Raw genomic sequence first — 24,814 nt, forward strand, 5'->3', positions numbered from 1 at the left:
ATAAAATAATTTGCAAACAAGACATTAAATAACACAGAAGAGGGAGGTCAGATGAGATTTGAAAACACATGCAGATTTACTGTGCTAAAAGACATATTAACAAGCTTATTAGTTGCTAGAAATCGAGAGCAGGCTCATCTCAGGCTGGTAGCAGAAAGGCCACAGTTTTCTGATCCTGTGGCCTCAGAAACATCCCAACACCCAGTTCCACCTTTTTTGTTCTTGTGCAATGCTGCACCACTCCTCAATTTTCCCAACTCCAGCTCATTGCAGGGCCATGCTGTGAACCAGATCAGGGGACCTGTTCCACTGAAAAATAATAAAAAAGAGCAGCAGGAAATAAAAATGATTTCCTGATCTAATTCACAGCACACCCCCCGCGTCCTGGAGAGGTGGTGTGCTGTGATGAAGGAGTGCTGGCTGAATCCCTTCCATCTGCATTACCTCTGAAGTCAGCCTGGCATCAAACCACAATCAAGCCTGACCAAAGAAACAGAGAACATTACTGTAGCGGGTGATGTGAGGGATAAGGAAAGAGACTAAAGGGCTTATTTTAGTTAGAAGGCGGCTATTGGGAATCCTGGAAAAGGAGGTGATTTTCAACTGGATCATGAGGAGCGCAGCCAGAAGATGTCTGTAGGACTGGAGCGCGGGCAAGTCCTGGTTGTTTGGACATGAGGAATGTAGGCAGCAGCAGGAGCCGTAACATTGAAAGCCGCCTGAGCTTGGAGAACTGGGGAAGGACGTCATTTCAGCAGCACGAAAGCATCGACTACTAACACTGTATTTATCCAAACCGTAAAGAACAATTTTAAATAAGAAGAGGTTTCAGAGCTGTGTTTAGCTGGAAGATCTGTGTGGGAGAGGGGTGGTTACCTTTGGACTTTGTTAATAATTAAGCGGAGGAGTGTGTTAAAGCCTATGGAATGGATAGCATGGTAGTAAAAATACTGTGACTCACTGAAGTTGGAGGTTAGCAAACAGGCAGAAGTAAACAAAATTGCACATGACAGATCCTTGTGCAGCTAGATCTGTCTCTCTTTAGTGAAACTGTGCCTGAAATGCTTCATTCACTTCTGGAAACCTCATGGAAATAATGTGATACTGAACCTGCAAGAAATAAAAATTGTTGCGTTCAGAGCTGGATGCAAATCCAGCATGTTTTCCAAAGCTTTCCTATAATATTTGCAATATTCAGCATATTTTCCAAACAGTTTTTTTCTCATAATAATCCCTGAGCTAATGCCTTGCCAGTTAAAAAAAAATACACAAAGAAACCTTCTTTTCTCAGATCATTTCACTCACTCCAAATGCAGTGAGAGCCAGAATAAAAATCTGGAAATACGGTTTATAAAAGGCAACAGCAAGGACTTCTATGAGCAGCAGGCCTTTGAAGTCTGCTTTTCTGCATACTAGTGTCACCAGATGTTTAGTTTTTAAACCGAGTTCTTTTAAAGGGCTTCCCTTATTTTTTTTAATTGTTACTAATTTTGCATATATTAATTCCCTTCCTTTCTCCCTTTTTACCTCCTGTTTATGGCTTGAGTTAGCATTCAGCCTGCTGCTACATTTGGCTCTAGAAACTGGCAGACAAAATTCATAATGTTTGAAAGTAAAGCAGCAAATACTTAAAAGCTGGTCTCCTGCCAGCTGCCTACCTCTCAGGGTTCGCATACACTTGTTGTCTGGGTTCCCTGCTTCGACAGCCATAGCTGGCGATGCCAAAGGTTCCCAAGCCACTGGGAAACACCGACAACAGGAACAAGTGGGTCACTGATACCGTTCCACAAGAAGCATCCTAGAAGAGTGTTTAATTAGAGCTATATCATAGAGTTTTGCATCCGTCTTGAGTCATGCTACCTGATTCTAGTTTCTTTGATTACCTAATTCATCTGTGTGTAACTCTGCAAATATTTGATAAAGAACACAAAGTATTTGCTGTTTTTCCTGGGGTTCAGCATTACAAATGGTTGTTTGATGTCCAGACTGGGATTTTCCAATGTATCCCATAGCTCGGTATACCTCTAATTTATTTCTATTTAATGTAGAAAGAAAAAAATCTTGTCTGTATACCTACCCTATATGTCTCATCTTGAAATGTTTACATTCTGGGAGTTTACTTGTTGAAGCTATGTAAAAGATAAAGTGCCCTGTCACTCTCCCACATGTCAGCAGGTTTGTGTGTACACACACACACACACACGCACGCCCCCCACCCCCCCACCCCCGCGCGCGTGCCTTTAATACAACATACATAGAGTGAGCTACCGGCGCCACTGAAAAAATGGGGTGAAGGCAAGGCACTGTTATGTTATTATGGGGTAAATAAGGCTAGATTAACCAAGGGTGTGAGTGTGCTGACATCACCTAATTACTTGGTAGTAGAATTACAAGTGCTGTCTCTCCACTTCAGATTTTACAGTTAGATTAACTATTACATATTATTGTGCTCTAAGACAAGTGCTTTGGTGTAAGTAAAAACAAACCCAAGCTTTTTTTTTTTTTTTTTTTGACCCAGTAAAGTTCCTAGTTACAACACAAAGTAAAAATGTATCTTTTTTTTCTTATAAAGGGTGATGCCATAGCCTAATTTTAAGACTGGAAGCTGACTCAGGAAGAAGTCCTCCAACCAAGGTGTCGCAGGCTCCAGAACTGTATTTTGTGGTGTTCTGGCAGCAGAGTAGTCTTTTGAGATAATGTCGATGTAGCCGCTCAGCATTGCTGAAAACAGAAAATCCCATTCCCTCCTTCTACCCCTTCCTTCAGGCACGTGCTCCACCATTTACCTTCTTGGGGCTTTGATATTTTTCAGACCCCTTAGTGGGTCAAATTTTGACTCACTAACCTGCCAAAAAGACTGGATGGTTTTCTGTAGGTTAGTGAGTTGAGTTGACTCAGTCAGGAGCCACCAAACATCAGAGCAGGCACGAAGGTGAGGAGAGGACCTCAGAAGAGGGCAGGAGGAAGCGAGATCTTCCCCCTTGCAGCTGTTAAGGTATGACATCAGTTCAGTTTGTTAAACTACACCTTGCAAGAAGGTGGTAAAGGCCACTTGCTTTGCATATTTAAAAGTAGATCAAGGAGTGGTTGAAATCACTATTCGGTCATTTGGTTTCCCATAGCACCAATATTAGTTTTATTCCTCTTTTCTTCCCCCCTACCTTCAAACCCCTTGACTGGGGCAATGTCCCTCTTCCCAAGCACCCACTGTCCTTTCCTGTCGTCTTTATATCAGTCCTTAAAGCCCTAATTCTTGCTCCTGTTTGCCTGAGTATTCAGTTCTTTGGGGCAAAATCTTATCATTTCACTTAATTTTGTAGAGTGCTCTTTGGCTATGCATAGCTAAAGATCCTAAGACAGTTTAACAACTTTCATTTGCTCTTCGAGAAAAGACAAAGACTCGAATCAGTCATTATCTCTCTATCAATCCCATGAACTATATACAGGAAAATATGTATTATTAAGTAAATAAAGGTGAACTATGCATTTAAAAAAAATCAGAGTGGAATACTGGAATCAAAATGTACTTAACCCAAACCCAATTAATCTCTGATTAAAAATAAAATATTAATACAATGCTGATTTTTTTAAAAATGCTGTAATTCCTAGAAGAGCCCGGTTGGAACAACTAACACTTTTTCATTATTTTTTCTGTTTCTAGCTCTTACATTGGTTTTTTCACTCCAGAAACAGAAACTTTACAGCTGGTATATATATTACACTAATGCTGCTTTGACTTAGAAATATACCTGCAGATGTTAAATTAATCTAGTCAGATTTTAGTTACCTTTGAGAGCTAGCTACAGTGTTTTCTTCTGGAAAGTATTCACATTTTATTTGTCCCCATGGTTCATGAAAGTCATGCTGTCTTCAGATAAATTATGTTTGATTTCATGTTTTTCTCAGATACCCACTCATGTCCATAAATTTGAAAGATGTGCATTTTACTACTGGAGAATGTACTTTGAAATCAGTTTTAGATTTGGTTGCTAATCTGGTGGCCCTGCTTTTCTCTTCTGTAAACAATGTTAAATAGTGTCCAATGGGCCCGAGTCCAGCAAGGCTGTTCACTAAATAGCCTCCAGGTAGAGTTACTCCGTAGTGAAGGGACAAACCCTACATTAAAAGAGAAGTTTGATAATACAAACGTATGAAAATCTATACTGAATGCTGCTTGCAATATACATCTGTTTGCAGCTTTCTGAATTTGGATAGCTGAACCGGATACCGTTCCAGCGAGAAACAACAGGCTGTACCCAGAGCAGCCTGTACCTGATACGAGGTTTCTGATAAGCTCCTGGATACCAAAAAGATTATTGAGCAAATATGTTTGATACAGTAGTCTACTATTTTATATTGTTTTTCCATTCCTGATCACAAGTCATCATAGGGCTCATAAAAATTAGGTAATTCAATTGTAAGGCTTTGTTGCTCCAGCAGAATTAAAACTTACTTTTAAAAAATATTCATGTGCCTTAGGAAAAAAACATCATCTTTATTCGCTGGATTAATCACTTGGAGAAATGTGCTAAATACACTGAGCTGTTCTTTTTGTGGAACGCAAGGATCAAGCCTTCGTTCTTGGCAGCCACGTCCTTCATGCCGTGCATACTGTAACCCACCGTTATTTTTTATTCATCACGGGAGAGCAGAGTGCTTTACAGCAAATAAAGGGATAGCTCCTCCCAGAGGAGCTTATGCTACAGCAGGAGAGAACACCCAGGAAGAGCGGGGGAACACAGGGGTCACAATAAAGGTCATGATGAAAGCTTGACGTGGCACGTATGTTTTGTTAATGCCACTTTGGACTTAGCATGCTTCATTGATTTTTATGGATGGTATTCAGCTTGAGGCTCAGGAGTGGGAAGCTGGTGTAAGAAAAAGGAAAATAATGTACTGCTGAGATGTACCAGGTGCAGAGACATCATGGAGGAAAGAAATGGAGACCTTCAAGTTGTACTTTGTTGACAGTGAAGAACTTTCAGTGGAGCCTACAGGCAGGACAGCTATCGACACTTCTGACCTTTAGTCTCTATTTGTATCATGCAACCGGTCCATCCCATACCCTGTGAGCACTTGAGCAAAATGACTAGGTTTTCTCTCTTTCTTCAGGGGTTCTGTGAGATAAAAGTGTTGGGATTGTTTCTGCCTTGCCAGATTCACTGGCGTAGAAGAGAGACAAAACCAGAAAGTTATTTCAAAAAACCCAACAAAGAGCAAAATTACATTCTTGTCTTCCTCTCATATCACTACCAGTATCAGTGGTCAACACAGCAAAACTACAGCCTATAAGACAGCTGATGGGAGGTCAGTTCTCATGCAGACCGCATAACAAAGACAAAGTTATAATTCTTCTCGCAGGGGTAACATATATTGATGCATATATTTCTCATATATATTCACCTTTTACGGACATGCCTCCAAAAAACTGTGCCAGAACTTATAGAGAGATGAAGGCAGAAGCAGAGAACACGTTGCTTTACACTAACCTTTCTAGCATTAAATGGATTTTAAAAGCAGTGCTTTTCAGAAAAAAAAAAAAGAATAATAACTATCATCTGCAGTGGCTTAGCTTTATGAAGTGGAATCATCTAGTGTTAACAAAGTGTCACGGTTTTACCCCAGCCAGCAACTAAGCACCATGCAGCTGCTTCTCCCTCCCCCCTTCCAGTGGGATGGGGAGGAGGATCGGGGGAAAAAAAAAAAAAAAAAAGGTAAAACTCGTGGGTTGAGATAAGAACAGTTTAATAACTAAAGCAAAATAAAATATAATAATAATTAAAAAATAATAATAGTAATGAAAAGGAATATTAAAAACAAACAAACAAACAAACAAAAGAAATAAAACCCAAGAAAAGACAAGTGATGCACAATGCAATTGCTCACCATTCGCTGACCGATGCCCAAGCAGCGATCTGCCCCTCCTGGCCAACTCCCCCTCCGTTTATATACTGGGCATGACGTTCTATGGTATGGAATATCCCTTTGGCTAGGTCGGGTCAGCTGCCCTGGCCATGCTCCCTCCCAGCTTCTTGCACACCTGCTTGCTGGCAGAGCATGGGAAACTGAAAAATCCTTAACTTAGGATAAGCACTACTCAGCAACAACTAAACCATCAGCGTGTTATCAACGTTATTCTCACACTAAATCCAAACCACAGCACTGTACCAGCTACTAAGAAGAAAACTAACTCTGTCCCAACCGAAACCAAGACACAAAGTTATTCTTCCTATTTGCCAGTATGCACAGAAACCTTGCACTGCTCACACTCAGAAGTGTATCGTCAGTGTATAGTCATCATCATAAAATAATTTTTAAGAATTCAGTCCTGCAGAAGACAGCAGAGCTCACCGAGAACGCTGACAGGTCATACTCACGAGCTGTTCAAGCCACTCCTCTAAATACTAGTCAAAGTGAATTTAGCTATTGCAGATTTTACAAGGACTGCATGTATGGAAGAACTAAAAAAAAACCAAAAAACTTTTGTGTTTGCCTCAGGCAAAACACATCCTCAGACCACACATGAGACGGTGCACACTGAAGCCCAAATGGGTCCGTAAGCACATCTTTTTCAGCCCTACAGCACGGATGGAAATTCCAGCCATAGCGCACCAAAAGAAACTGTATTGTAACGTACTGGTGTAAGCACATTGCCGTACTCTCCACAGCATCTAGCAGCTGCACAAAACAGGAGCTATGAATGCTCTATTAATTAGGATATATAGCTTCCTGCACCTGATATTCCCTAGGCTTTACCTTCTGCTGCTTTTCAGAAACTCACAACTTTGCCTCTCTCCAGTTGAATTTGTCGTGCTTATCTATTGCATGGACTGGGTTTAACTGCAGTGTAACAACTGCAGTTCTTTCATATTCTTCTCTGTATTATTGCTATTTCCCTTGTCCTGGCACCACAAATGAGGTGGCTTTTTGCCAAGTTCATAGTGCAGAAAGAAAAGTGACTTTCTCTTCCTTACTGCTGTTCTGCTTGGATACAGAGAAGATGTTGGTACTGTTAAGAAACAAACGGAAAAGTTGTCCATGAGGATAAGCATTTCTTGCTATATCAGTTCAGGATATACCAAGGTGCTTCTGAAGCTAGGAAAATTTATTATTTTTAAAAAAAATCAGTAAAAACCATGCACAGTATGTACTGTAGAGATGTCAGGCCTAATGACAAATTAGTGGGAGTTTGATATAACAGGTGATACTTTAGAATTACTTTTTAACATTCAACATATTTATATGACTTTTCTGCAAGCACCATCTGCACAAAATGAAGATGAGTGCCTATCTACTGAAATTTTATTCATTTTTGCTGGAAAGCACACCATGACTTTCAGATTTAATAGAACCAGTTTTCTCTCATTTAAAAATATTTCTTCTTGCATTTGTCTTACAGCATTACAAGGACACAAATAGGTGATTTCCTGTAAACAAATTTTTTTTTTTTTAATCCTAATAAAATTTTGTCTCTACAAATAACAAAGAATACCCCCATGGAAATTATTTAAACCTAAAAATGAAATATTTTCTGTTTAAATTACTTGCTGGTTGGAACAAAATGTTGCAGTCCCTCTTCCGAGGATGTTCTCAGAAGCAGACAAAGCTTTATGGCACAGACAGCAGAATCTGAGCAACTTAGCCATCAAAACCACTAAAGTAAACCCTAAATCCAGTTTTAGCAAACCATAAAGTAGTATTCTACAGTACTCTGTGAATAGTTTTGTATTACCAGCCACTGGTTTAAAATAGTAACAGGACAATTATGCCATCCTTTAAAATAATGATTCTATCATAACAAAAATATTTGCATGAAGTAAACGGACATTGAGTAACTGCGGACTTTTGTACCGGTGATTACGTTGCATCAAGCCATGTTAAAAACAAGGTGGAAAGACTAGAAAAAAACTGGACATAAAACAACTTCACCCTTTTTCTATTCTGCTGCTTATAAGAATGTCCATTTGTCCTTTGAACAAGGATGAAAAGACTTACTTCTGCTACCAAAAAATAACCCCAAAACCCAACCCACAAAAAACCCACATAAACACAGTTCTTCCCTATTCCTAATCCACCTGGCTGATACTCCAAGCTTTGTGATTTTTATTCTTTCTTCCAAAATCATCAAAGAGACTTTCGTAGCAGAAAAAGCAACAATCCATCTCTGATATTTTTTGCAGTTTTTCATATTGGGCCCAATCCTGAAAGATGTTCTCAGCCTACAGAGCACTTTCCTGATTCATAACCCTGAGAAGAAAAATTGAGTGTATCTGTCTCTTGAAGAGAGAGGAGACTAACATGCTCCAACACAAAGAAATTTAGAATACAGTCTCCCCATGTTTAGACCCTGAAGTTGGATCCATGTGCATTTGATGTCTTGATTCATTTTCTGCAATTTAAAAATCACTCTTACATTCTTTTCTGGGACTGTAACTCCAGGAAATTACCATCTCCAGGTGGCTTTTTTTGTTGTTGTTGTTGTTTTTAAATGAAAAAGGCTTGAAATCTCTAACAAAATTCACAATTCACCTGTGAATACGGTCGATTTTAGAGCTGTCTCTAAAGCTCACTCATTGCAGAGATTTGGTGAATGTAAAGGCTGTCTGAATATTCACTGTATTGTTTCTTTTAAGAGTGCAGTTCCATGTAAAGTTGAAAAAGAAAAGCTAGACTTTCTTATAGATGCAGTATTGAATCAAATAATCATGGTGGACCTTATCTTTTTGCAGAGTCATGCTCTTATAACACTTTTCTCCTCACTGCAAAACACTAGTGCAGTTACAAGAATCCTTTTACCAAGTGAAAAGAAGTTTTAAAATATAATCAGGTAACTTGGAAGGATCTTGAGCCATCAAGGGAAATGGACTTCTGCTTCTGTATGTTCCCTTGTGTCACGACGGCTAACAGCATGATTACAGGTTTACCTTTTAACTACTGGTAGCCTGAACGACGTATCGCAGAAGTCCCCTGAGCTCTAGAACAGCCCTGAGGTTAGTCAGGTGCTGTGATGAAGGTTTTTAAAAATATATATACTGGGTTTACAAATAGGTTCTGAAGTGGCCTGCATTTCTGAGAAGAAAAGTGCAATTTTTGGAATTATGGTCTTGAAAATGATAAAGGTTTGTTTTAATTTCTGGCCTATGTAATTTCCATATATCTTTCCACAGTAATTTCAATATGTCTTTCATTGTTCTGGAGCTTGATTCTCTATTAATCAAAATGAACACAAATCAGGAGAAAGTCTAGGAAAGAGAAGAGGGTAACTGCCTCGAGAAGAGTGTAAGGCCCTTTAAAAGCTGGCTTTTTAATCAATTATTGTGTTTATCTAATTGATAATAGAGTTGAATCTCTCCAAAATTCAGAATCAGCATGCTTTGAATTTTTCAGTGATGAAATTTATACCACCCCTCAACCTGTCAAGGTTCTAAAACATTGCACCAAAGGTCCCCTGCAATTTTGCATGGAGGTACAGATGAAATCGCAAATTCAAATTATGTATTTCAAACACACCTGGAAAATATTTTTAAAACATAGTGATGACAATGCACAAAAGACTGTGCTTTGGGACATACCTAATGATTGCTGTTCCTGTCACAGAAGTCTTTGTAAGAAAATGTACTGCATTCTGAAAGAGGTAGTGAAGGAAAGAGTAAGCTTTGAAGATCATCTCTGTGCAGTTTACACGAGATATTCTGCATATCAGGTAGAATACATTTTAAAGAGAAGCTGGATTCTCTCCAGGTTTTCCTGGGGAAAAGTGTCTCCAGTGAAAAGCTAGCAAAACCAGAAGTTTAAAGTGCTGGAACGGCAGCGATGCTTGGGGCTGATCAGCACACATCCAAAGGGCTGCATCCAGATAGCCTAGAGCTCTTTTTTTACTACTGAATGGTTTCTGACAAAATATTGAACCCAACAGTTTTATTTAACAAAGGAAGGATAGCAAAGATGATTTTTTATCTCTTCTTTAAAAAGCAAAAAAACCTGCCCTTGCTTAGATCTGTGGAACAGGGGCACGTCACGAGAATAGTTTCGTGAAAGAGAAGGCTAAGTGGGGAGTTTCCTTTTGCTGAGCTGTTTTGGTCCTTTAAGAAACACCATTAATCAGTTGGATGTAGTCTGCATGTGTTTCCAAGTGACTGTAAGGCGGCTTACTAAATACCTGTTGCACAGGCTATCGCATGTCATTGGCCTATAGATGGCATCACCATAAGATCTTTTAATGAGTATTCCTGTGGAGGCCCGGTGTCGGGAGTGCAATAGCATAGGTGGAGTTCTACAGAGCTAGATACAATTGCAGTGATGTCACTGCCTTGTGCTGTTTTAGTTAATTGATTTAAAGAACATCTTATTTTAACGAATTAAGTTCTTGATTTTTCTTAGGTGCTTCTGAGCCTTGCTCAGCAAATCATTATGTTATGATCCTGTATAAAAATATATAAGTATTCATGATCTGTGAAAAGATTACGTATTTGTACCTGGAATGATTGTTCTATCCATGTTAGTCTGTATGAGTGTTCACTGCATTCATTGGAAAGACCAAACCCAATAAACTTCTTAGATTCTTTGTATTTTTATACAAGGTAGTATTACCGATTGTGTAGTTAATAAAGGGCTTGGGAGCAAGCTGGAAAAATTAAGGACTTACTTTAGTAGAACTATTTCTATACATACACACATTGTATGCATGCCAGAAAACAAATGGAGCCTGATTTCCCATGCATTTTGTGTGATGGGAACATTAGCTGGTCACCTCCTCTCCCCTGGTTCCTTTAGCTCTGTCTCCTTTGTTTTCAGCCCTATACTGAACGGTACTTCTCCAGCATCCCTCATTTTGGAGCAAAGTAGCTGATTTGTTCCTACGCTCATGCTGCCTGCCTAGCTGGCTACTCACTTTTGCAGTGGTAAGAGACCACATCACTAGGCAAACACTCATCTGTGTTGCTTTTGACTATTCAGTTGCCAATTTTTATGTAATTTGTGAGGACCTGATTTCTTTGAATGTAATATCCCTCTGGCAATTTTGATTTAAGTCAGACTGTGGGGTCTACGTTGCGAGGTCCACGTCATCTCACTGTTTACCTACCAGAACCCAGTCTAAATGCAAGGGACAGGAATATCCGTCACCAAATGAGAAGCATATCAGCTACTTTGGGCTGGTACAAATTACTGTAAAAAACTGCTGTAGTGATTCAAAAAGTGCAAGTACTGCATCTGACAATTATTTTCATCACCATTACTAATGTGCAAACTATAGCTTCTCTATTATTTTTGGTACAGCAATAACTCAAATCAATGAATGTTTCTTTGCGTGTTGGGAAACGTCATCTTTGTACATAGCACACTAAAACCTACAAATTTCTTACATGAAATTCTAACCAAATTTTAACTGTTCTGCTTTCTAAAGACCATATAAGCTCAGTGTAAATTCACAATTCATCTTTGCTCTGATTTCTAAGTTGCATTTATATCTACATATGAATAAATAAGAAAGAGCATAATTTTAGGCAGTTTGCAGTGATGTTATTTTCAAACTGCACAGCACTAATGGTTATTAAAGACACTAAAGAGAATGATAAACATCTGACCTCTAGTGGCAGCTATCTCACAAATAACTGTAAAGCATACTTGATGTGGAAGCAGTGAGGGAGTTGGAAAGGGGGAAAAAAAGTGGTTATAGAGGAATCTGGAATTGTGAAGTGGGGCCTGAACTTTCACTAGTTGCTTTGTTAGTTTTTGTTTAATTATCTTTTCTATCAAGATCCCAGTTCAGAATCCAGGATATATTTGCTTCTGAAACTTTTATTCTTGAATCTTCAGAGTTTATTATTATGTTTAAGAAGTGTATGCATGGTCTTCCAAAAAGAGCTTTTCCAATAGAAATACAGCAATATTCTAACAGGTTTTATATCTTCATATAGGAAGTTTTTGGTAAGTTTGTCACTTTGGTTGTTTCCCCTCCATGCACACACGGTTATTCAACAAGCACATTTGGATCCTCATTAGAATTCATTCCTTCTCCTCAACTGACACATAACATTTCCCCAGTGAAAATACATACTTCACTATCAGCACTCTGTACGTCAAAGCTTTCATTCCTATTGGGCTAAAAATACAGAAGCTATTCCATAAACAAAGGTCATAACCTTTCTAATCAAGTGGTTAATCCAAATATTAAATCCCTTCCATGAGAAACAACAGTCTTGTTTTTAACACCCCGTAAGATTAAATTTCAAAGCGCTAGTTTACACAAACTTTCTCCTAAGCCAAAAACATTGTCTGCAAGCTAAGGTTAAACCTACTTTTCATTACAGCTTTGTGAAGCCTTCAGACCACTGATACGGTCTTTTTAACATGATGGTGGCAAATCTGCAGGAGGACCGGAGCCGTATCAGTTTCAAAGGGTCATTATTTTTTGAGCTGGAGTTAGAATAACTTATGCTTATTTCCTGAAGCCAGAATGAAAATGAAATTACATACAACTCAAATAATTTTGTACATTAAAAACAAGTTGATAAATTAAAAACAAGCTATATGAAGATATGATTTCTGTAAAAACAGCTGTGATTGACAGCAAATATTTTAGCCCATTTAAATGATCAGATTAATTGGGACATAATAGGGGTAAATTTGTGTTTTCCTTACAGCTGACAAGCGCTGATTTGAGAAGGGTATAGACCAAGTACTATATTGTTTAATTTTAATGTTTCTCATTAAAAAATGTTAAATTATCATAGTTATATTTAAACATCCTTTTATGTTTGAGCCATTTATATGTTTTCTATTTAACAGAAAAAATTCTGTAATATTTTTCATCTAGAAGCCTCTGAGAATCAGATTTTTCTTCTGTCTGTTGAGACCTCCTTCCTTATCTTCAAAGTGCTTTGGCATGAGCCCAAGGTACCCAATGGCTTGTCCTACACAAGATGTCAAAGTGAATTAACAAAAGAAGATGTGAATTTAAAGTGAATATAACATAAACATATATAATTTCTCTATGGACACTTATTTAGGAGTCAGCTGGCCATAATTACCTTAACTTAATTCACACTCAAAGTGAATTAAACTGAAGTGAACTAATGGTTTATCAACATGGAGAGACACTGTACAATAAGTTTGGTGTAAATTCACAATTCATCAGCTACTTTGCTCTGACTTCCCTCGTGGAAATACAGCATGCCCTCAAGGTGCCTTTGTATGAGGTAACTTAATTTTTTTAGGGGAAAAAAAAAGCTATATATGGAAGTGTAGGCTGATTGATAGCAGGTGCAGAAGTGATTGTATTTCAATGGTGCTACGTGTAGAAAGAAGGTCAGTGTATATCATCTGTGCAGTTGAAGTTTCTCTACCGTTTTGTGACCATAATGGCACTTTCTATGCTATAGGGTCTATTTTGAACTGGAGAAAGCCAAATAGCATTTTTGGTGTTTCCATAGCAGGGGAACAGACAGCAGATTAGTACCAAGTACCTGGAGTACCATCAATCCATATGTTTTATTCACTGTTCAGTAACTTCACCATGTGGGAGTGTAGAGAAGCCTTAACCATTTCTGAATGAAAACATCCAAAAGCAGTTACATACTTTAAATTTACACTGTTACCCAGCTTGGTTTAACTTCACTGAGTATCTCGGTATTAATTTTCCCCTAAATGATTTCCCACATTTCTTTATTCATTAGATTTAATGGCATTTTCTGTTAGCACAAACAAAGCAATGCAATAAGGAATACGGAGAAATATCCCTACTTGCAGTACTCCCTTTAAATTTAATCAGCATTGTCAGGCAGTCTCTGACATTATTACCCAGTTATGAAAACATCCCCGGCCCTATTCATTCAGCCATTTCTGCTCATTTTTCCAGGCACAGAAAGTTTGCGCCATAGCATGCCTTGTCAGATTTGGAGCCCTTCCAGTACCTGATGCGCATATTAACAGTGCTCCCATTCATAGACGAGAGCCTGCCAGTTCTATCTAATTTTAGTTAAGTTGCTATTTATAGTTAGATCGCTGCGTTTTCTCTTGTGAAAGCCCTGCAACTGCTAGGCGCGGAGGGAATATATTTTTGTGCTGTTTTAGTTGGCACACAAAAAGTTCATGGTTGTAATTTACCTAAGTCCAAAATACTCTGCAGTCCTCCCAAAGTAACAGCGATGCTCCATGTAATGATTTACACCAAAAATATTGTGGCACCGTTGGCTATTTGTTTCTCAGTCCACTGAGATGCTTACTGAGTCAATAATACAGGCAACCCAGAAGTCGGACGATAGTACAAAATCGTAGTCTTTGCTAAATAGTACTCTATGCAGAAAGGTTTCAAGGTCCGAAGGATGGGGGAGAGGGGGAGAATTTTGGGTCAGATCTCTCTATGCTGTAACCCCTGTAATACTGGTCAATTGAACTGAATTCTTTCTGCCTTGTTTCACTGTATAAGAAAGAGCATATTAATAACAGTACTCATGATACCTACCTTTTCACCACAGTATTTTGTGAGAATTTATTCACTAACTTTGCAAGTAGTGCTAAATGCCAAGAAATGTTATGCGGAAGAGGTTCTCCGCTGTAGACTTGGTGGTCAAATTTACATATATAGGTTGTTACAACTTAGGTATTTCATTGATGTACCAAGAATTTTTGCTCCACTATGTATATATGTACATAGGAAATTGAGAGACAGCTGAGAGGAAATCAACATTACAGTTCATTTTATCTTACAGCAAAGCATGCATATGAAAAGCGAGCACTTCAAAACTATTTCAGTTAGAAATACAGTGTTCAAATCAAATATAGTCTAGTGCTGCAAAGTTGTATAATGATCCTTGGGCAAATACAAGTTTGCCTCTTCCAGTTAAAAAGACACATCATTACGTGTTTTAGTAATTGATAATTTGTTCCCAGTTTTGTTGACATGACAGGATGGTGGTTGAAAAATTAAATTTATCGTTTGTAAGTTGAAATTGGGGTTCATCTCATCTTGGAATTTCAAAATGAATTCTGACCTCCATAGAGGGAGGTTCGGGTCACAGAGTTTCAGTCCAGATCAGAGCGTTTTGGCTTCAAAATACCCAAAGTTGATAGTGTCTACTCTTGTTTTGTCTCTATATAGGCCTCTGATATTGGTAATATATGTCTCCCTTATTTGTAAATGGTGCTTGCAGGGGTTGTTTACTGTCTTTCTGATGTCATATCTTGCTTACATAGAATACGTATTCTGATCATCCCTGATTCTTGCTCCAATAGCCATGAAGACTTAGAGGTTGGAACAGATACAACTATGAGAGTCACAAAAGTCAGAAAATAATTTTTGTACTCAATAATCTTAATTGCATTCTGATTCCTAGATAATACGTATCACAACAGGAAAGCAGCATCGAACCAGCAGAGATTTTGGTTCAGCTGAAATTCATATTCAGCCTGGCTGGGATTATGCCGAGGCAGAGCCGAACTGGAACTGAACCAGAAAAGTAGTTGAAGAAAGAAATAATGGCATAATTCTGTGGCTAATGTGGTTCACAGGACAAAAAATAATTTTTTCTCTATTAATTTGTAGCTGACTGCTCCACATGATAAAGTCCATACCAACCAATCCAGAGGTCATGGGCTGGCAGAGGACTGTCATTTCTCTAACTTTCAGAGGCAGAAACGTGTTTTAGCTGCACGGTTATATCAGTAAGACTGTATGTCTCCCTCCCTCCTCCTCCAGCTAAACACAGATGTTCCAGAAAAATGACTGGTTTAGATGTTATTGCAGATACAAGCTGCAGTGTTGCCTAATGAGAATTACAGGTAAAGCTGTAACACAGCTTTAAAAGGCACCCTAGATTAACAAATATTTATATTAGTTTGAGCATGATTTATGGCGGATGAGGATGCTTCTTATGTGTTACTGGCAGGATAACATTGAGAAACCCTTGCAGCTGCAGGCGTATTTGGTTCTTTTTTTTTTTAGGGGGTGTAGAAAGAGAGGCGATGCAGCACACAGTAAGTAGAGGTGACGGCATCGGCTGAGGGCTGGGAGTCCAGAGGGTTTCGCGCTGTCGTGCCACTGGCAGACCCAAACGTCTGCGTGGTGGGTAAAGCACAGACCTGTGTGCTTAGCCAACCTGTGGTTGGCATTATACCTATATCTCACTGAAGTCCTCAAAATCTTAAATGGGACCAAGAGGTAAGCAGCCCTTCTGCCAGGTGCCCACACCACAGGTTTCCCCTTGTGCGGTCTGGCAAAACAGCCATCCCCTCACGCCTCCGTCAGACCATGGCTACGGCTCCTCCAGCAGAAACCCACCCCTCCTCGCAGCCCATGCGCTCTTCTGAAGGCTGATTCCTGGGCACGTACATTGCTTTTCCCCCTCTACCTCATTGCGATTGATTACTAACCCTGTTCTATAATCACAAATCCATATATTTTTAATGGACTTCTTTCCTAATGCTTTGATTTAGTCACTTCTGAGAACCTCCTTCAAGCATAGCTTTTCACAAAAAAACCCACCACAATTTGATTCATTCTTAATTCACAGGCTGTCAAATCTCCCTCCTTGCACCACATCAAGCTATCTTGTTTGCTTATCTTGTATTGCTTTGTGGTGTCTATTAAGCAAATTAATTATACCGTCCTTGTTTGCATTACTGTGTTTTATGTGTCTTTGCAGCCTTTCTAGAAAGAGCCGACACATTATTGCTGCTCCCATAAATTGTACTTTCTTCCATGTTTTCTTGCAACCCATGGAGACATTACGCATTTTTTCATCATTAGATTCAGGCCCAATGTGATTTCCCCTCATAAATGCCTCTAAAGAAACCTAATACATCATCACCTGTTGTTCTACACCTTATAAGAGAGAGCAAAAAAAATTGTACTTGGTGACCAGCCACGGAAGCTTCTTCTGCCACCACCTGGTGGGCTGGGGCTGGGTTTTGCAAGCACGAAAACGCAACATCTCCGTCCTTCTTCTTAGATTTTATCTGGCGTCGCTACTCCTACTCATCCCAGGCATTCAGAGCATTGATGAGCTTAATTACAGTGACTTTATGGAACGATTTTGAAATAATCACCCAATATAAAATTGGTGATGTTTTTCATACACCTGCAGTACTTGACCTGCTGGTGAGTTTTCCTTTATGGAGAAGATCTGGCTGATAGCGAGGCAGGGATTATAACTTCAGGGAAGGTTTTTACCTATGTGCTGAAATAAGACATTTTCCTCTACAGCTAATATTTGCCTTTTCTAGTTATTTGAAGGTAAAGCAATCACTTCCATCCTTCCTATCCCCACCCCAACTCTTTATGTTTTAGATCTATTCTAGTTTATTGTTCCCAAACCAAGAGCAGCAGAATCATTCTACAGAGTCTTGACTGATGCTGTGTCCCTAGAAAATTTAGACCTTTATAGTAATAACCTTCCACTCGCTCTTATGGCACTCATTTTTGGGTCTACAAATGCTAGCATCTGTATCCAAAGTAAAACAAAATTTGAAATACTGGAAGGACCCATGGCTCCACATCAAGGAATCTTGACAGTTTTTAATTTCTTGCAAAAGGAAATTAAAAGACTGTCAAGTTCCTTGCTGCTGCAGTTTCTCTCTGCCAGTATGAGCCAAAGCAGTCAAGATCTTTTGTTCTTCCATACTTCTTAGGACATTTTCTGATCAGTGACAGCTAGCTGGCTGGCTGGTGGCTTTATCTATCCATCTTGTCTTTCTGAACTGGCAGCATTGCAGCTGGGCTTCCTAATTTGCCCAGACACTGTGTAGCTGCCGCAAAGGTTTTATCTATCTCCTCAATTCTGTCACCTGTAAGCTCATCTTGGGAAGCTACCTGCTGTTACTTTAAATATTTTTAGAAAACATCCACCTCTTATTTAAGATTATTTTGGTCTTTTTGATTTTTGTGAGACTGTCAGAGTTTATTCTCTTTAGCTCCAGCAGTTAATCAGCTTTCGAAATCTTGCATGTTATTTCCATTGGGAAGATTAACTGATAAAGATACAACCTGTACTTAATTTTTTTTTATATATAATCCTATTTATTCACAAAGAATGCACTCAAAGTGCCGTTTTCCCAAAAACACCTCTCTGCTTGCATTTCTGCTTTGGGCTTTTGTCTTGGACACACTCAACTCCACCAAAACAAGGACCTGGCTCCCAGATCTGCTTTCAGAGTCAGGAGGTCTGTCTTTGAGGCTTCAGCTCACAACCTACCCCAGCATTGCCATGCTGATTTGCAACTGTCATGGTAGCATCTATTACTTAGCTTTCAATAAACAAAATGGATGAAAGGAGCTGCGAAGAATTAACTGTAATGCTTACAAGGTACTCAGCATCAAGCTACCGTGCAGAGCATTGCTAAACATCCCAAAAGCAAGGCGACCAGTTCAGCAGACTATGTTCTGGACATGTTATTTGGAAATTAGGAATTTTTGTTCTCCCTGTGCAGCATTTCTCATACCAGTCTGCACACGTAGTTCACCTAACAGGCACATCAAATGTCACTCTGCAGCCCCTTCCTTGTCGGCGTCGAAGCCTGTCTTTTCCATCTTGCCCACTCTCTCTTCATGAAAGCACATTGTCTTTTTAGACGAGGAGAACATCAGTTCTGTAACATTTTTCCCAACCAAACTCGTTATGCATTTTTTCCATGAGCATCTAACTGCAGCTTTTAAGATTTCATGCTGTGTAATTCATTTGTGAATAAACTCTTCCCCTGAAAAGTTAAAATTAAACCAAGCAGCTTACTGCTTACATCAAAGCCAATACAAATAGGCCTCCAGCGGGGACCGAAGGAAGCAGCTCTGCAACTCAGATCTTGGGGGGAAAGGAGCACAAAGTTGAAACAGAAATATTTAGAAGTGCCAAAAGGGAAAGTAACTCTTCTTTCAAAGAGCAGCTTTATATTAAGTCAGTAACACTTGCTGCAAAAGAGTTGAAACTTTGTATAAAGGCACTATTGTACATGGAAAACATGTTAAATAACTACGAAGCGAGGAAGGAAGATGTTAAGACAAATTCATACTGGGGGTTTGTAAGCCATAGCTAAAGTTTCAATGCTTTTCTTTATAATTTCTACTGCTTCTTTAAGGATTTTCTTAAATAAAATTTCCTAGTAATTTAGATGTCTCAGTTTCTATCTTTTGCCAGGGAGCTTCAGGTGCATCTCCCAGAATCTCAAATGAGTCTAGCAGCTGAAGCTCTAACCCAGGTTCCCAATGTTTGGAAGCTGAAGTCCTCATTTTATATTTCTGCTGCACCTGTAGATATAATACTTCCACATCCCTGCTGTGATCACTGATGCCCCAGTCTGATCTTTCTCCAGCCTCTCTTCAGATCCAGTTTATTTCAACTTGATGTGTTATATTAACCCAGTATTTAATTTTTCATCCTTACCATCTTTAATACACATACTGACAATTTTGACAGTGTTGAAATATTATCTTTCTCAGCAGCTTCCGTGTTTCTCTCCAAGTCCTCTCTGCCAGTTCCTCTGTACTTATTTCAGTCTTCAGTGGACATTCACACCTGCAAGTCAATAACAGTGCTTCTGAAATCTCTGTTCCCCTGACTCTTTTTTCCATGACTCCCTCTTGCACATTAGGAACTTAAAAGCTTCAACAGCTGCTGAATATTGAATTGCAGGAGATCCTTCATGCTCTCGCTTGGCTTGCAGAATCTCACACACTCAATAGTTCAGATATTGTTTGAGACAAACTCTCAGTTTGAAGACCAATTCAAATGGAGTTATTTTAAGCTAGTGTATACTTCATTCACTAGATGATGTCCTGTTGAGCAGGAGGAATTTGCATTTTGAAAACCTCAAATCAGATTGATCAGGCTCAGCTTCAGACTCTCTCCAGCATCAGATTTCTATCTCCTGACTAAGCCAGCTTCTTCCACTACAGGTTCATTTTGCTGTCCTCCCAGCTCAACTAATTATTTTTCCAACCTGATCATGTTGCACATACGCAATCTCAGTTGCATTTTCGTCACCTGTTGAGTCACTCCCTATGTTCTCCCTTCCTCCTGCTTCTAATTTTCCATTTTCAGGGTTCCCTCCTCCTTTAGGAGAAAATGGACAAGTATCATCATATTGGCTTTCAACCTGATCTTGGCTCGCAGTACTTTAAGCCCACTAAACATTTGATTTAGCATCAGGCTGGACACATTTCAGGGCATTAATTACAAACACCAATCCATCAGTGCATATCCAGACCTTATTCTGCTTTTAAGGAACTCCTGTTATGTAGTTAGTCTATGTTAGACAATGCAAACTTAAAAATAAATAAATAAATAAAAGACTTTAGTACATTGACTCTATTGTTCAATCAGAAGGAATGTAAGAAGAGACAAGTAGAATTTTCTCCCAAAAATTTCCATTAAATATTCTATTTTACAGCATATTACTATGCTTTGAATATTGAGATTTCTTATTCTATGATTTGAACTCATTTCCCCCTGCTTTACTGTCCATGTCACCCTGCTCATGGCAGGACAACTGCCACGAATAAGATGAAATAGGCAAAATAAGATGAAAAAGGCAAAATTTGCTTTAAGGCCTATGTTTTGATGAAATAACTGCTATTCAGGTTTTTTTGTTTCGCTTTTGTTTGGTTTTTTTGAGGTCTCATCTTTGTATTAGTATCTTGCAATAGGAGTGAGTTAATCTATGGTTCTGAACTTGTCTTGGTACAAAAAGAAATTCATTCTGTATTTCCAAGCTGAGTTTTAGATGTTTTAGGATGAAGTCTTTATTCCGCACATTTGGAATTTTACTATTGCATATGAAAACAAACTTGAAGCACAGGTAAAGATAAATCTTTTAACTATAGGCTGTATCTCTGGTTGCTTTGATTTGTGCGATCACTACTGCAGTAAACAGAGCTTCAATTACTGAACAGGTATTCTAGTGGTTTTGTTCTGTGGTGGTTTTTTTGTTTTTGTTTTTTGTTTTAAAAGCTTCCCCTTAATACAAAACACAGTTGTCTCTTTTGGTTTAACAATAGCTGATTAGGATATCCCTAATTCAATAATCTTCTGGAGGTCTCCTAATACATCTATGAATGCAAGATTTATCTTTATTGATCTAGCTGGGTACATATTGGCAACACATTACTGTGTTTCCTCAAGACTGCAAGAAAAGTTTTGGCTATGAAGACTCCATAGTTCACTCTCGTTTAGCAATGCATCAATAGAGTGCATAACAGCCAAAACACCATATGGATATAAATCAACAAAGACCACTACAAAGAAAACGAGATGAATAGATTAATTTTTGCTCAAAGATATAAGGCATTGTGATTTGGTCCCCAATATACATGACCTCTAATTTTTGAGAGCTAGTTAGAACTGTTTATTTCATATTGTGTCAGAAGCTGTTTTGCCTCTCGAATATTGCTTTAATATATTTTATGCCAGAACTCATTAGTGTCACATATACTTTTTACATATTTTTATTTTCCAAGGAAAAAGTATTTTTCTTTTCTGAGATAGCAAAAACAACTAAGCCTTGTATTATTCCCAAGTCCCATAACAGTTGTCATCCTCCTCCTTTTCCAGGTTCAGAAAAATCAGCATCAAAATATTGTTGGTCCAAAGTCACACAAACTGCCAGTGTCTGCATGAACATACAAATTAGGCCAGCCAATGTATACATAACTCTACTCAGGACTTGTTAGGCTACACCTGGAATTTAATGTCCACTTCTGGCCCCCCAGCTCAAGACACTGAAAAACTGGAGAGGGTCCATTGGAGGGTCACCAAGACGATTAGAGGGTTGGAGAACCTGGCATATGAAGAAAGGCTAAAGGAAGTGGATTCGTTCAGCCTAGAGAAGAAAAGGCTCAGGATGGATCTAGTCAGTGTCTCTAACACCCAAAGAAGAGAGTTGTAGAGAAGATGGAGGTACTCTCTTTGAAAGGATTCCCGGTGGCAGGACAAGAGGCCATGGGCACAAGTTGGTTTAGGGGTAATTCCTTCTGGATATAAGAAAAAATGAATTCTTCAGCCAGAGAAAAATTCAGCATTGCAATAGGCTTCCCAGAGAAGTGGTGTGACCTTTCTTGATGGAAATATTCAAGACTTTGCTTGACAGTGCCCTGGATAACCTAGTCTAAGGTGCTGCTTTCAACAACAGTTTGGACCAGATGATATCCAGAGATACCATCTAACCCAGACTTTGCTGTGAATCAACTATGGGGCTTATAGCATCATGTCCAGCAAACAGCTACAGTGCACAGGGGTACAGGGGGAGAAGGGGCGAGTTCAGGCTGAAGTGTGTAGTGCTTGGATAGACTTAGGACACAAATCAACAAGAAACTGCATTTCATTAAGCGTTTATAGAACAGCTTGTCAAACATTGCTAACATGAGCAGAGCTTGTCTGGTGCTAAAGCATCAGCGAGACATTTCCTCAAAGTTGCCAAGCTTACTTAAAGTCAAAATATAATCTATCGCACTAGTGCTGTCACACCCATTAAAACTGCCAAATGTAGTTCCTCCTAAAAGTTCAGTGATGCCTGGCTATTTAGAGCACAGGAAAATGTTGCCGAGTCTCTTAAATTAGGCAAATAACTCAACAGCTGATACGCTAGGCATGTAAAGCAATGGGAGATCAATGCATTTAGTTAACAGAAAGTCTTTATGTAGTGTGTGCACAGACACTTGCTGGATAGTATTAGTTGAGAGGCTTCTTAAGTGAAATTGAAGTCTAAATCATCCAGTGTCTCCAGGAAGAGGCCTATATATAGCTCAGATGCAAGAGTGAGAGATTGCGTCTGCAGATTTATATTTATCAGTTTGCTTTTAATTAAACTTTTTGCTTGGCTCTGGAGTCTGCAGCATTTATTGCAGCTAGGGAATTGTGGTTTACTACAGCCCCTGGTTGAGATTAAGTACGCTATAGAGCCAGAAGAGTGTTTACAGGCCTTCATTATTGATTCATGGATATTTTCTGCTTGTAGCTATGAAGTAGAAAACAAAAGCTATATTTAGGAGTTTTTGTTTTTTCCACATATAGAAGCTGGATCTAGATTTGCCACCAAAAGAAGAACGAACATTTTCAAAGTTTATAACTGATCAGTAATTTCTGTTATTACTTTATCAGCAGTATGGTCTATATTTAAGTCTTCAGTTGCGTAGGAAACAAGAGGCTATGTTCACCCAAAACTGTTAAGCGTAAAGCAACAGCAAGTGTAAAAGGTTCAGTGCCCTCAGCTACTGTTTGACAGTTAACCAGTATCTGACAGTTGTTACAACATATCCTAGCCATGCGAAATAAAAACTTCAGGTTTTGTACCCTTAAACTTACAGTAAGTCTTGGTATATAAGCATACAGTATTATCCCCGTTCTACAGATAAAGACATCATGTGCCCCTTTCTATGATGGTGCAGTATTTTGACCTTTCTTTATTTAAATATGCATAACAGCCCAGCAAGAAGTGCAATACAGTTTAAGCTATGACTTTATACTTTAATTCTATTGTAAAATCCGAGTTATGTGTCCCACTGGAATGGTTATAACTGAGCGCACAAATCAAGTGCAAGGGCAAGAGGCTCCTGACAGAAAGAACAGAATCTGAGGAACATCTTCATGACTCTTGCATAGGCCAAGTACATTATATTATAAAGGTAGTGAAACATAATGCAAAAATTACTAACTTTCACCCCTAGCAAAGTCTGCTATCAACTCAAGACTGCTTTCAGCTGGAAGTCTACCCCTGGCCAAAGTGGAGGACCCACACAAATACAGCAGCTTTGAGATTTATCTTCACCATGTTTATCTCCACAATGTTCTTTTCAAGCCAGGTCACTACTGCAAAGCAAGCATATCAAAGAGAAAACCATCTAAATGAAAGCAAGTTTAGCAGTGTGGCAGCTTCTTGCCAAAACTCTTTCAAGCCAGTGCTCCTACCATATGAAAAGCCTTTCACAACTTTTAAACTTAAGTGAAAAAGTCCCTTCATAAAATTAGACTCTGTCCTTCCAAGGATCCATCCTTAGCTGTGACAGGAGTACTACATCTCCTGTGGTCATCCACATACGCCTCTCACTCTTACTGCTCTTTGAGCTGCCAAGGGCACCATGGTACACTCAACAGAAAAGATCTCCACTGTTTAAACATAACAGTTTGGGAAAAAGCATCTCTTTTTGATCATTTTTAATCTGCCTTTCCCTAGGTCTCTTACTGCATGAGGCAGGACGCAGTTGTTCCCTGCTCACCTTCTCCACATCATCAATAATCAAAGACTAGGCTGAGGACAACCACTTAGCAAATACATACGACTTTCTGATGAGGTAAGTCATCAAAACAACATTGAAAAAAAAAAGGAGGTAGCATGTTCATATTGTACAAGGTCTTGCCATATGTCATTAGTGATATAGCATATTCAAAATACGCAAGGACTGATTTAGATATTACACTTAAACACATGCTGTAGCGTTAACGTTTCAAAAAGAGATTGTTTTTGATGTCATCATAAACAGCACATCCTATGCAGAAATAAGCATGAGAAATTCAGTAATCAGTTGGAAAATAGAGAGCTGGGGAACATGATGATCCCAAGGTTAATGGGAAGGCACGCATCTCCCCTTCCAGTCACTCACCCTTCTTTGGATGCCATTTTGGAGGAGACCATGTATCTCAGGAGAAGAGCCACAGCTGCGACCTTCTAGGGCAAAGCCCCAGGCTTTGAGGCACTACACCTGGGGAAGAAATGGCAGTAGTGGTAGGTAACTGAGCAGTGGAACAAACCTCATGCAAATTATTTCTGATGACTGATTTACTTGTCTTCAATGATATTCTGTGTTGAAAACTAAAGAGGTGCTGCTAACTTT

At 39.0% G+C, this 24,814-nt stretch overlaps 1 long non-coding RNA gene across 1 annotated transcript; it reads right to left on the reverse strand.

The window, feature by feature from the left end:
- Positions 1-406: 406 nt before the first annotated feature.
- Positions 407-24,674, reverse strand: LOC127029116 (uncharacterized). The gene is made up of 4 exons (XR_007768131.1): positions 24,584-24,674; positions 1,659-1,798; positions 962-1,110; positions 407-480 (listed from the first exon to the last, which is right to left on the reverse strand). It is a non-coding gene; the product is annotated as an uncharacterized LOC127029116 (long non-coding RNA).
- Between the last annotated feature and the right edge of the window lie 140 nt (positions 24,675-24,814).

The sequence above is a fragment of the Gymnogyps californianus genome, chromosome 1 (assembly GCF_018139145.2).
Source record: "Gymnogyps californianus isolate 813 chromosome 1, ASM1813914v2, whole genome shotgun sequence".
NCBI classification, from domain to species: domain Eukaryota; kingdom Metazoa; phylum Chordata; class Aves; order Accipitriformes; family Cathartidae; genus Gymnogyps; species Gymnogyps californianus.